Source organism: Vigna radiata, chromosome 8, assembly GCF_000741045.1.
Source record: "Vigna radiata var. radiata cultivar VC1973A chromosome 8, Vradiata_ver6, whole genome shotgun sequence".
Taxonomy (NCBI): Eukaryota; Viridiplantae; Streptophyta; class Magnoliopsida; order Fabales; family Fabaceae; genus Vigna; species Vigna radiata.
Genome location: NC_028358.1, coordinates 558,378 through 573,598, shown reverse-complemented (window position 1 = coordinate 573,598; position 15,221 = coordinate 558,378).

Here is a 15,221-nt window from a genome sequence, read left to right as displayed (position 1 = left end):
AAAAACTGGTTCTAGCTGTCAAGAAAATAAACTTGAACGTAGACTTGTAATCTTCGATCTCTTTCTCTTTCTCAACTCTCAATTTTTTCATAAACGTGTAAAGTTTCTTTTGAGATTAATCATCAGTAAATGATGGGTCCAATACTCCTGTTGCCTGAAAAATGTATATCCTGATCATATCTTCAAAAGTTTGCAATTTGGTTCTTATTTCATCATAAGCCTCTTTACTGACCATGTTATATTGGTCAGTAGTGTTGGATGAAGATGGTTGATGTTTCAACACCCCTCCTCTTGTAGTAGTATAATTGGAGGCAAGTTGTCCTGTCTCATAAATTCTTCCTTTCTTCTTCCCCAGACTACTTCTGCAAATTGTCAAAAAGGTTAGAGAAAGTGTGAGCAGAAAGGTTGGACGCGACATCACCAACACTATCAAAAACATAAACCATGAAAAAGAGGAATATGTAACCAAAATCAAATTGAAGAAAACTTCAAAAACTTCAGTGAATGAATCCTATCCTGGAAAACTTTCAAACTATTCTTATTCCCCTAGGCTCAGTAGATTTATTGAATCCAAACAAAAATCAAGCACAACACGATCGCCAACAACTCCAAAAAATCAAAGCACACACTCAGTGTTAAAACCACAATCACCTCCACATGCGATCAACGTTGAAACTAAGCTTTCACAATTTCTAGAAAGCCACTTTCCCATCCAATGTAGAGAATAAAAGAGCAATGCAATGTAGAGAATCTTGTTTTGTTATAAAGAAGTAATTTGGTAACCAGGGTTTTGGTATCCCAACGAATTCAACAAGCATCATTCAACTTTGAAAAAAAACTTACCTCGAAAGCAAAATTGACGACGATGTTAGCCTCTACAGACCACGAACTTAACAAGCTCACTTCACCCCAATGTTGCCGTCAATCCAACCTCGATGACCCACCACCATTGTCGCAAGCACTAACTAGCACGACCCACCACCACTGCCACAAGAGCCAACTAGCACGACCACAGCTCCGCGGGAGAACGCCTTAGGGTGACCACCTTCTGAAATTACGACAAAGGAGAGGGGGGATTTCTGAAATTTGGGTAGAGAGAGGAAGATTAGGGCTTTGAAATTTGGGCGAAGGAGAGGAATTTCTGAAAGGGGAAGGGTTTTGGAGGGAAGGGTTTTGGATGACGAAGTATTGGACGAAGACTAGGGCTGGTAGGAATGAAATGCACAACGGGAATAGTTTGATTAAGCCCAAAATACTTCGAAGACATTACCGAGGGCCTCTAGCCCGCCGGTAATTTAATTCACCACTGATTTACCGAGGGCTCTCAAGCCGTGGGTAAGAGCCGTCGGAAAATCGAGCAAATCTGTTGAGGTTATGTCTGGTTCCCAATCTTCTTCATCTTATTGTAATTCTTAGGAGCACCAAAATTGTCATTCCTCACATAATGGTGGTTCAAGGGGAGTTAGGATAATTCTCATTTGCAACTGTGGTGATATGACACTGGTAAGAATGATAAGAACTTCAAAGAATCCTGGAAGACAATTTTAGAATTATCATAATTACAAGGTTATATTAATAATAGTATTTTTTAATTATTTTAATAGAGATATGTGTTGTTAAGGTTTTATATATCAAGACTTTAGTTATGTGTTCAAGTTGTTCTAATACTTTATTAACATATAATATTCTAATTATTTGTCTAATATGTATTGTGAATATAAATGTTAAAGACATAGATGACAATTATTTTCTCCAAAGATTATTTGTATAAAGTACATTATAAGAAATTCTTTAATTTATTGATAATATTCATCCGTAAAATTTTTTGATAATATTCATTGATAAAATTCATTTGTAATCTTAAGTTATTATTACCATGGATTTAATATGTTGTTAAAATGGTGCTAATTTTCTTCTTTTATTCATAGTAAAATTCATCAATAATATATCAATAATTGAATTTATTTTAAATAGATTAGTAAAAATTCATCAATAAATTAAAATTTTGATTATCGATGAAAAATTTATTAGTAAATTGAATTCCATAGAGATAAAAAAGATGAAATAGATTATGATATTTATCATTAGATTTTATCCATAGTATTTACCGACTAATTTTTTTATTGATAATAATCAACAAAAAAATTACTGATGGATATTCAATCATTAGTAATTATTAAAAACTTTCCTATTTCGTTAACAAAATTTAGCAATAGAAATTTTAAGTGTTACCAATAAATTTTAACAATTTATACAATTTTTATTGTAGTGGTAATGTTAAAATTTCCTTTATTACTCAAGTTTTGATTGAAGCTAAACTAATAAAAGAAAATATATAAAACATAATTCTTTTAACATTTAAGAAGAACTTGTTTCCATGAAGCACAAAACTTTGTCATGGAACAATGTGTATGAACAATGTTTTATCACCATTTTGTTCTATATCACTTGAAAGTTATTGTGAAATATTCTCAATTTTTTTAAAACATTATATATATATATATATATATATATATATATATAATTCAAGTGAGATTTTCATTTATTATACAAAACTTAATCCTAACGATGGATGATCAAATTGTAAATACGGTAGAGTTAGATTAATTTAACATGGATAAGAGATAATTACAAGAAAATGATGAAATAGTTTATAAAGTTTATGCAATGTAACATTATTAATAGAGAAAACATAATAAGAATGACGTGTCCTTGCATAAATTATTTAAATAGGAGAAAATTACATGTTACTAAACTTAGGAAGCATCTTCCGTATAATGAATCTTTAGAAATTATACAACATTGATGTGACAAAAGAGTATGTTAGATTTGCCAAGCTTATGCCAAACTAAGGAGTTTGATGATTCTAATGGATAACTATAAAAATATATGGAATTATAGAAGGGATTTTACCAATGGATTTATTTTTGTCGATAAATGTGTGACGGAATTTATTGACGCGTGTAAAAGTGTAATTACCGACGAATACCTTTGATAATTACTAAGGGCCAAAATTCGTCGGTAAGTTTTTCGACGACTTTACTAACAGATTTACTGACGAATTTTTTCTTCAGTAATTATCGACAGATTATGTGCTAATTAGCAACGAATTTTTTCTTCGGTAATTACCGACGGTCATAATAGTCCATCGGTAAATATTACCGATAACGTTATTACCAATGGAGTTATGGTCGTCAGTAATCCGTCGAAAAAATGCCATTGTCGACGAATTTCGATCGTCAGTAATTGCATGGATTTTTGTTAGACATGATTTTGTGATGTTTTGCTCAAACTGTTGGAGGGAAATCGATAGGTGAGCCGATCAAAGCTTTGTAAAATTGCAATAGGTGTTGAAGGAAATGCTTCAAGAAAGGAATACATTACCCACTGAATTATACATGTGATACAATAATTTGATCTAATCTTTAATCGATGTTGGATTTCCAACACATATCTCATCACTAGACACTAATAAGTGGTTCAATTTAATCGAACAAAGCTCAAGAACATGATGAATTTAATTCAAGACTTAGGGGACTCATGAGAAAAAGGAAGGCATAAAAAGGTCCAAGAGACAATGCAATATAATGTGACTCATCTTTTGGAGACCAAATTGAAGATCTCACACCTTGAGGAGACCAAGCTAATTACATGTATTACATGGCCAAATTATTAAAATAAAAATATTACCATTATGGTCTAGTCAAGATTTGAACCCAAGACCATTTGAAATGTGGCAACATGACCATTAAGAGAAATTATGACATTAGACATCAACCCCCTACTTATCTAATGTTTGATGTGATACGACGTTGCCTCCCAGGGCGTTTAACATCATATGTTGTTTTATGAATTAAAAAAATAGTACGAGAGCATTTCCTTTCCATTGTTTCTTCACACCCTTTCTTCTCATGCCTTTAAATTATTCTAATGACAATGCGACCACCATTAAAGGCAATTTTTTTCTTTATTTAAAACAAATGCATATTGCTTGGATGTTTTGGGTATGATTTTCTTTTCTTTTGATCGATTGTTTTCGTCTATGGATACTATTTTGAATAACGCTGAGTTCTTTTTTTCCTCACGAGCGACAACTTCTCCATTGTGGTAGTGACACCACCCTCCAATATACATAATTAGTTTTTAGTTTTTGTTATCTAATATACATTGCACTTTGTCTTTTTATTGGTTGTTAAATATGATTTTGATGTTTCCCTTAGCCAATTTTTTGGATACCACGATTTTCATATAATTATCCAATTTTTTTAGAAATTTGATTTGATTAAATTGTATTTTTAGTTCTTATTACATTTTGTCGGTTATTCCTTGTATATGACATTAGTTATATTTTGTTTTCATCATTATTGCTTTTATCTTACTTTTATCTTAGTATTTTTTAGTGGGTCTTTTGACATTTTATTTTTTTATTAAATTTTTAAAATATTTCTACTATGTTAGATTTATTATTAAATGTTGTATGTTTAAATAATTTAATTGTATTAAAATTTATTATATTGATAATTAAACACTAAGTGAATCTTAGTTGTTGTTTAAAATTTAGTATAAATGATTAAAATTTTAATTGTTTATATTAAATCGTGAATTGCCCAATTAATTTGGAAACATTATTTTTTTTAATTTACTACAACATGTATAATGATGTTTATGTATAAATTTGACAAAATTTTAGTTGAGATCATGTTGTTTTCTAGATACATATTTAATTGTGGTAATAAGTAATTACTTTCATTTCATGTTGAAATTTGATTCACGGTGTCTTTTACTGTTCCATTATGCTCTTGTAACAATTGAAGAAGTTCAAATTTTCATACTCGAGTCTAGGTGCTCTTTTACTGTTCCACTATGTCAGTATCTGCTTATATAATTTCAAAACTTGAATAAATGTAGTTACACAAAATATATCTAAATACAACAAAACTAAAAATAGAATAGATAATAATTATATATATATATATATATATATATATATATATATATATATATATTAAAATAAGAACTTTATATACAAACTATTCTACTTAAAGTACAAAATATATTACATGTAAAAACTACGTTACATTTGAATTATATATTTGTGCAACTTTTTCTTAAATACGTTCTATCTTAACCATATCCTATATTTTATCAAAAATTATAAGTTTTGTTTCTTATATGTTTCTCAAATATCATTTTTATTTAATGTACTACTTAAACTTATACTTAAACTCCTAACAAATATGAGAATTAATTATTAAGATAATTTGAAAATTTTGTTGAAGAAATTAAAAATGAAAGAAATAAAAGTTCCATCTTGTATATAAACATTTTGTGAAGATCCAAATGTGGAAGGTTTTCTATAACTTGTGTCAAGATCAAAGTGCACTCTAAAAAGTTTGTAGCTGGAATCCCTCAACATTTCACTAACATTCTTTTTCTTAATAGTGGAGACTGCAAAAGGGTCTATACTTTTTTTAATGTGAAAGAGGAATCTACTCAGAATATTCCCAATTCAAAAAATTAATTAATGCAACTTAATTAAGCTCTTGTATCATAATCTGCAAGATTAGTAAGCTGAAGGACCTCCAATTATTGCTTCTGCAAATGCTACCTCATCTTCCACAATCCATAATCCAACTTGTCATCTGCTTCATATTAATCATAGGGATTCACATTTATTTTTTTCTAAAAATCCCTTTTGCAATTATTTAGAGAAAAATATAGAATAATTAGGAAATTATTAAACATAATTGTTTTTCACAACTATTAATGATATATAGAGTTCTTTCGATGCTTTATTAATGCCAAATAGGTTTGCAAAATGCTTTTGATTTTGTATTTCATTGGCAACTTTCATACGTATCTTAACGCTAATTAATTGGCAACACATGCATGCATATACACGAAATATATATATTTGTTAATGCATTTTTCGTAGTTTTTGAAATTCAGCATAGAATTAAGAAAGATAAAATAGGGTTGAGCTTGGATTGACCTTTTATTTTGTGAGTTAAGAAGGAATGAAAAAGGTAAAAATAGAAAAAAAAATGGGATTTAAATATAATATAATGACTAACTTTTGCTCTTTGTTACATAATGTGTATCAATTTTGAGTTAAATTGGAAAATGATTTCCATTTAGATTACTATGAAGATAAGTTATTATATTAAAAAAAAATTCTAATTGATATTAGGAAAGTACGAAGTTTAAATAATTTCACACTAATATTTCAATTGAATACATATCTCATAAATGCTGAAAATATAACAAAAAAATAGAAAGTTTTCATTATACTCTGTAAAATCGAAACCCTTCCTGCATTCATATTGTAAAAATATTAAAATATGTGTCCATTAATTTCGTATCTTGATGTTTAAATGATGAAGCTATACCAAAGTTGGATTGTGTATATTATTCCTTTGAATCATATGGATAAGCATTCATCATATATCTCTCCAATTTATTCAAGCTTCTTGAAAAGTGCTTTCAAATTATTGGCTACCTAATTAATAATGAACAATAATAACACTTATTTCTTTATATATTGGCTAGCAAACGCTTAAGCACAATCCACATCTCTATATAATATATTATACCGACGAAAAAGATAAATGTATAATATATTAATAATAATAATAATAATAATAATACATCTACGGCTAGTTATATATATATATATATATATGTGTGTGTGTGAATAAACTTTTTCCTCTACACAAGAATTATCCTTTTGTTTAGGTCTATAAACTTTTAGTGTTGTAATTTATCACCATGACTTTATCTTATCTCTTAGTCATCATTATACTAGTTGAGTGTAGATTCAACTATTCAAAATATCTCAAGCATTACATTAATTAAAATATATTACTTGTGTAAAAAATTAAATCATCGTCATCTAATTATGAATTATTGGTATGAATAAAAATTAATTTTTGAAATAATTATATTTAAAAATTAACAATTAGATTAAAATATATACAACTGTACATGATATGAACTATTTGAATAATCTATAATGCTAATTGACTAAAACAATTAAATAAAATATTTGTCTATATCAAAATAAATTATAAAGTGCTATATTTTTTATTTTATAAATTCATACTAATTACTTAATTAGCTATACATTTTGTTATTTTTGTTCCTTTTTATGAAATTAAATACTTATACATGTAAGTTGGATATCATAATACATGTATCCATCCTATTAACAAGTGGGTAATTAAATACAGTACTTATTACCTGTGATTATATATTCATTAAAATATTATTTAATCCATAGATTTTACCTGTAGATATGTTATAGGTAGATTTTTTCTGTTATCCCTATCTAAATGAGTTTTGGTTGTTTAGACTTAACCTAGTCTATATAAATTTAGAATGTCATAATACTTAGTTAAGCATGATTTGCATTATCTTAATACAGTCATTTTGTTGTAAAGTATGTTATTTGTTAAGAACAACATCATCTTCATATTTCTATAGGACATTGAACTCCCAGGTTCGAGGGAAGACTGAGTTTACTAAAAAGAAGTTTCTTATTTATTTTTTTTATAATTTTCCTCAATATCCTAACACAATTAAAACCAAAAGTGACAATAAGGTAAATAAAGAAATTGAAATCCACATTAACTTTTAGTCAAATAAAAAAAAGATTTAAAGTGAAATTTTAATAAGATCATTAGATTATAATAATAAAGTTAATATTTCAAATATCTATAAATGACACGATAACATATCAACGATAAAGTACTTGATAACCTTAATAACGATAATTAAAATAATTTTTAATGTGATACCTCAATCCCATTTTAAAAGATAAAAGTTTATATATATATATATATATATATATTTGAAGTTGATATTAGAAAATGGATTTTTAAACTTAATACATCTTTGCAAAATTGTTTGTAAGATAAGATTTACATTTCATTTATATATTATAAATTGATCTTGTTTGTTAAATAAGGTTTATATGTTATTTATATATTATAAATTGATTTTATTTATAGTTGACTTGTAAGAGTTGATGAGATGAGGGTGTGAGTGAGATTTCCAACGGTTGTGTATGTGAACAAAGGTACATTGAAAATTGTTTAAGAAATCACTGTCTGATGACACAGCAGAGGCACCATTAGTAATGGGGAGGTTTTGCTTGAGATTCCCTTCCACCAGAATCTACGAACATGACCTACTTTCTAGATGCAAACAGAAACATGGCCAATCTACACCCCACACAGGATCTTCCTTCGACTATTGCATAGTTTTTCCCTACAGTGTTTCTGACAAAGAACTAGGGTTTTTTTTTTAGTGACAGCCAATTTATACAATAATTATCATTTTAATGTGGATCATGACGTTGGTACATGGAGGTGCCCATGATTGTTATTATGTTGCTCCCACTAATACACAACACAATATCCTTTATATAAAATATACATTGCTTTTAAGTTATTGGGATTGCATAGGAATGGCCCTTGATCAATGCCAAGTTTGATTAATTGATTTCATGAAGACCAAAATTTCAATGCATCCAAACAAAAGTTTAGTGGGTGGCTGCTGCTAACTCGTTATTGTATAAATATAAATATTATTTTATAAGTTCATTTTGTAGTGTTAAGTTAAATTTAAATTTTATTTCTTAAAATAATATTATCAGAAATTTGATTTAATGAGATTTGTTGAATTCACTGAGTTGGTCCAAAATCTTATTAAATATATTTGAATTAAATTATTTTTCCAAAAACTTCATGTTAAGAACATTTGAGAGTGTGTACTAATGTTCTTGTGGAAGTAATGTCTCTGGTTTAGCAGAGTACATATATAACTGTCATTTGTTATACTATTAATGTTTAATTTATGATTTAAACTAACACAGTTTAAGGTTAGATTGGCCAATAATCTTGAGGAGGCTACACATGCAGAATCTTATTATCTCATCCACACACTACTGTATAACTAAACTATAGCAGTAAGAATATTACTTAATTAATATTCCTAATATCTTGATAAGGAATGTTACTTACTTTCCCTCCATACACCTTATCAGTATTAATGAATATCCCTAAGTCAATGTTGTAATGAACACTAGGGTTTGGACATCAGAAAGTTAAGAATCTTTCTACACACATTTTTAGGAAATCTTATTTGTCGTTTTGGTCCATCTCAAATAAGTGTTTTCGGTATGGGAAAAAGGGTAAGAGCCACTAGGATAAGTTCCCCAAAATAGGCATTTATATAATAAATTTATTTTTATTTAATTTACTTGCTCCTTTTCTTTTCTTTTATTTTATATATATCATTCAAGAATCAATGTAAAGAAAATTTAAATATATTTTTCTTCTTCATCTTTCTAAAATGCCTCTTAAAAAACAAAGCTTTGAACTCCAAAATAGAAGTGATTTGATTTTATCAATATTATCTCCAAGAAAGATTACTCAGAATGATCATCTTTGATAAAAAATAAACCATGAAATTGCCTCAATCTTACAAATTTATGAAGTGAAGGAAAATTTGCTATAAAGAAATTCATCTTTAGTAAAAATTGAATTTCTAATTTAAGAATCAAAAAAATCGTCTCTCATTGGAAAATTCATTTTTATATAATGATTATCCAATATGTCTACGTATATTTGATACCTCTCTATATATAGGTATAAATATTTAAACAATCTAAAAAATAAATAAAAAATAAAAAAAGTGAGAGACATTGAACTTAAAAATAATTTAAAAATTTAAAACCAAAAATAAATTGTTCACCGAACAAAACATCTTTCTTGTGAAGCAAACGTCTTTTTCGCTTAGCAAACTTATAAAATTAAAATAAAATTTTAAAAAAATTATAAAACTTTTAATTATCTATACTTTTCTATATAGATACTCTAAGCAATGATATTTATTTTAAATATCATAAAATATTATGAACCTTGAAAAGATTTATTCCTTTAAGTATTTGTTGAAGTACTTTGAATTATAATAATTTTTCAAGTCCTTTGAATTAGAATAATTTTATCCAGAAATAGTCATCTTTGGTATATATTCTCAGCTATGATAAGATGGGTCTATCCTTTCACAAGACCTAATTTACCATTTTTTATGATAAAGTCGATCATATGTTTACTTTAAATCCTTAATACACATATACATACATAAAAGTAAATTAGTGCTCACTTTCAAGAGTGGTGCTATATAGCAGATCATTGTCAATCTGTATACCAATAACAGCTCCTCTCTATAGGATCACCACATATAAAAAATATTCTACTTTATTAATAATCAAACCAACATGATGCAATATCCACTATGCAATTCCCTTATTCCCTCTTCTTTTCTTTTCTTCAAATTAAAAACCTATTTAATTTCTATTTGCTAGTCCTCTTTTTCTTATATATATATATATATATATATATATATATATATATATATATATATATATATATATATATATTCTCTTTTACCATGAACACTTAGAAAATCTAAATGTTAGCAAGCAATAGGATGATATCCCATTGCACAGTAGAAAGTGGGTTAGATAAAATAGCATAACATTTTCTCTCTCTTTTTTCAGATGATAAAATCAGAATAGAAAATTCATATTCAATCTCTGTCTACTACGAAAACTCATGGAATCAAGAAGAATATATTAGTCTTTGACATGGCCAAATAAGAAAAACTGGTGGCAGGACAAAATATTAAAATCACGTTTTCTGTAAACTCACGCATGCAATATAGTAATGCAGTTAACGTATATTTGTGTGAAACGTTACTGCTATAAAGTTTGAACAAAGTTTCTTGAAATTAGACACGCATATATAGCAGCTAATCATGAGATGAGGCTTAATCAGAGTAAAGTTTGACCCGTTTTATTTCATTTGCATGCGTGAAAAATAGAGTCATCCATGATTTCTTTTGAAGAATGATACTTTTGTTAGGGTATAGGAAAGACGAAATTCAGAGAGACAATATCAATGAAACCTGAGTCTAATTACATAAGAAATTGACATAATTCTTTGTTCAAAACTCTAAGATAATAGATTAATGAATCTTTTATCTTTATAGAGTGTTTTACTTTTCTTATCTATGTGGAATGTAGTCACACCTCGATTTCCAACAACTTTGACACCATATTCTTTTTTACACTCATTTGACATTATTCTTTATTATTTTCATTCTCTTTTTCTGGGACCATGATATGTTGACAACTTTTTTTAATAACTGATTAATTGTCACTATTTTATTGGTCTGTATATTTGAAACGGACCACGAGCTACCATATAAGTAGTTGTAAAAAAATTATTAAAAAACATTTTCCTTTTTTTCCTTTCAAAATACAAAAGTTAACTTTTATTAAAACCATTTTATCTTTATAAAAATTACCAAATAATAATCAAATGGTGTTAAATAACCCTTTTATTTTCCTTTTTCCCCTCAGTGTCATGCATAAAAGTGCCTTAATTGTTAAAGTGTGTGGCTGCTTATTCTTCTCAAATTCTTCTATTCTACATTAGAGTGTGTTATACGTAAATGACAGAATATCACGTACTTGTTAGTGTAATATGAGTATGATCCCTCTTATTTAGATGGATAATTATATTAAAATCAAAATAATCGATGTATTACGTGCAACTGTGTAATATCATTGTGCATATAATGTGAACGTACTACTGCGAAGATGTTTCATTATAACAAAAAAAAGTGATTTTTCAACTTTTAGATATGAAGTTATATTAAATATTCTTAAGAATTTTACCACTATGCCCGATCATATCATCACCTTTGGAAGATTCTTTAGATATATAAAAAAAAAAATCCAAATCAAACATTTCTATTCTAAGGAAAATAGTGATGGGCGCTCTAGCTCATAGACAACATCTTATTTTTTTTGTCTATTTTTTGGTCAACTACAGTGAATATGATATGAAGAAAACTTTATAGGAAAAGGAAGTTTGTAAGAATTTTTCATTTCAAGAGTAAATGTTTATTTTTGTGATATTCTCTCGAATACAAAATGCATTGAAGCTTATGAGAAAATTAGACTGCAAAAGCATCAAAATAGTGCAATTTTCTTTTTCAAAATTATTAAAATTGATAGTTTTGAAAAAATCATAAAAATAGACAAGTCGTGTTAATTTAGTATGACATCATTATGAAATGATTGTATTAAAGTAGCATAACTTTAATATAAAATACTTTTAAGTTCGAGTCGTGTCAATATGACTTTAGTTCAATATATTCTAAATTGAAATCGAGTTAAAATAACATAATTTTAGTTTAGTTTTAGTAGAAGTTGTGTTAATCTAACTAAACTCAGATTAAAATGTTCTAAATTAAAGTCGTGTCATTTTGACATGACTTCAACTTTAAAAATATCAGCATAAAATTGTGTTTATTTTATTCGACTTGTTCCGAGTGAAGTCATTACCTTGACACTAATATTTTCATAATTTTATAGTTTTTAAGTTGTCTATTTGATAATTTTTGAAAAAAATTACAAGAAATAATTGGAAGATACATGTCAATATACCAAAGTATGAAGCAGTGATGAAACATTAAATTTAATTACTCTATGGAAGAGGAAGACTTGCAAGCAATCATATATATTTACAAAGAAATCCAAAACCATAGATAAATGGGAGGGAGCTGAATTATGGGTGAAGGAGGAGAAAAAAGTGTGGCTAAAGAGAAGTCTTGTCAAAAGATTGCACAACATAAAAAGAAAAACATGGAACCATTGAGAGAAAACTTCATTTTTGGAGGCTTAAAGTTAGTATTAGTACTTTACACAGCAAATAACTTTGTATTACTAGTTGGGGGAAGAAGATATATGAATATAATAAGGTGATAGAAACATTGAAATGTATTAATGAGTCAAGTAAGGCTTGGGAAGAACAACAATTTTCTCGATTGCAAATTTGATCATCAATCGGATATATATGATCATGGTTATCAAACTCTCGAGTTAACTCTTAAACTTTTACGAGTTTAAGTTTCAATATATGGTTTTCGAGTTAACTCGGAAGTAAACTCTTTTTTGCATAAACTCGGTAGAATTAATTGTGATATCGGTAGGATAGTGTAGAATCGCGAGTTTCGAGCGATTCTACGAGCTTGAAAGGGAGAAAAATTAAGAAAAACAAGGTCATTTGGTCTTTTTTATTATATATTTAATTAAATGCATCAAAATTAATGACAATAATCCAAGTATTTATGTTTTACAATATTTATTTTTATGAATTATATATCTATAAATTTTATTTATTTAAAGCTATATAATTTTGTAGACTTATTTGAATTAAGATATTATTTATATAGTATTTTTCATCTGAAGTAAACTCTTACGAGTTGAGTTTATGAGTCGAGTCTACTCGAGTCTCATATGTTTACATAAATTTGCGAATTTGTATATGATGCTTGATAATTTTTTTCTTAACTTTTCACTACCGATATTTTAATTACTCAATGAAATGAAGTCAGAAATCTTCGATAGACACTGTAAACTTTCTTTTAGGCTCTTTGTTTCAAAGGATAATTCACATAATCTCAAGTTTATAATTTTAAACTAAATTTCTATTTATGTATAGTTATATCAATCAGACTTTAGGTTCTATTTATTTAGGGTTAGGGTCTAGGTTTTATAGGAAGATTGAGGAAGATGAATTTAAGGTAAAACAAAGAATAAATTAATGCTGTTTGTTTTAAAAGGATTTTGATGTGAAAGTTGAAAAGTTTTGATGGTGAAATCTATAAAAGTTTAGAAATGATTTGATAAATATAACAAATATAAAGAAAAAATTATTATTATTATTTATTATAATTAGTTATCATGGATAAATGGTTGTAAAGTTAAAAAAAAATTATTTGATAATTACATTTTTCATTTTCAAATACTTAAACTCATGAGAGAGAATCTCACCTCCCTCTCTCAAATATTCTCTCTCGTTTACCCATAAATTCGGGAACAAACCTAACATTTGTACTCACTCTCTCACAGATAATAAATTCATTAAAAGAAACACACGGTTAGAATTTTAAACTTAAGATAGTCATTAAAGAGAAATCTTGTATTAAGGATTTATATGCTAGATTAATGATTTTTTTTTTCTGAAAAATGTGGTTCAATTTTAAGTTTCTTTGTTGCTTAAACTCTTACAGATTCTATACTAAGGGAATTTTTTCTTTTTACAGTTTTTATATACGGGTTGGGAAACCCTATTAGATCATTTAATTATATTTATTTTTGTTGATAAAAAATACTTTTTAACATTATTAAAAATTCAAGTTGCCTGGTTTACCACTAAACACTCAATTTGGCTGTTTAAAGTCGTTATTATTACGTTCAAAACTGATATAACTGTCCAAACTCATCAAATTTAATTTAGATTAAAATTAAAAAAGGAATATTTGAGATTAAAATTATAAAAGGAATAGTTGAGATTAAAATTATAAAAGGAATGGGAAAAATTAAAAAAAAAAAGAGTGGATGAAAGAAAAGAGATTGGACCCAGCCTAGATTTTCACAATTCCTACATAATGAATATTATGCAGTATATTGTTATTTAATCACAAATCATTGATATATTTTTATATAATAAAATTAACAAACTTCCAATATACTGGATATGTGTGTATAAAATACTTTTTCTAAGACTTTTTTCATAATTTTATCTTTTTTCTCAAGCAAATTTAAAACCAATTTTTACTCTTTGTTATTGAAATGAAAGAGTTGAAAAGTTTAGTTAATACTATATTAATATCCGTGCATCGCATTGTACATAAGCTTAATTCTTGTTAAATCGTAATTAATATATTAGAGAGGTAGGCTATACAAAAATACACAATAAGAAGACCTTGACTTTCCCAAAATAGAAAAACATATCCGTTACATGCTTATATTTTATGGAAAATGATATTTTGACACCAATTTTTTGACACTGTACACGTGTTAAAATGTGATTGGACGATTTCAAATTTAAAAAAAAATTGATTTTTTCTTCCAAATATGCCCTTGTCTCAGCTTTTTTTAATTTGAAATTGTCCAATCACGTTTTGACACATGTGCAGTGTCAAAATAGTATCAAAAATTGGTGTCAAAATATCATTTTCCATATTTTATTTCATCATCTCTCACCACTTAAGAAAACAATTGTTTGATTCAAAAAGAAAAAAAATTATAATTCTTTTAAAGATATATATATATATATATATATATATATATATATATATAT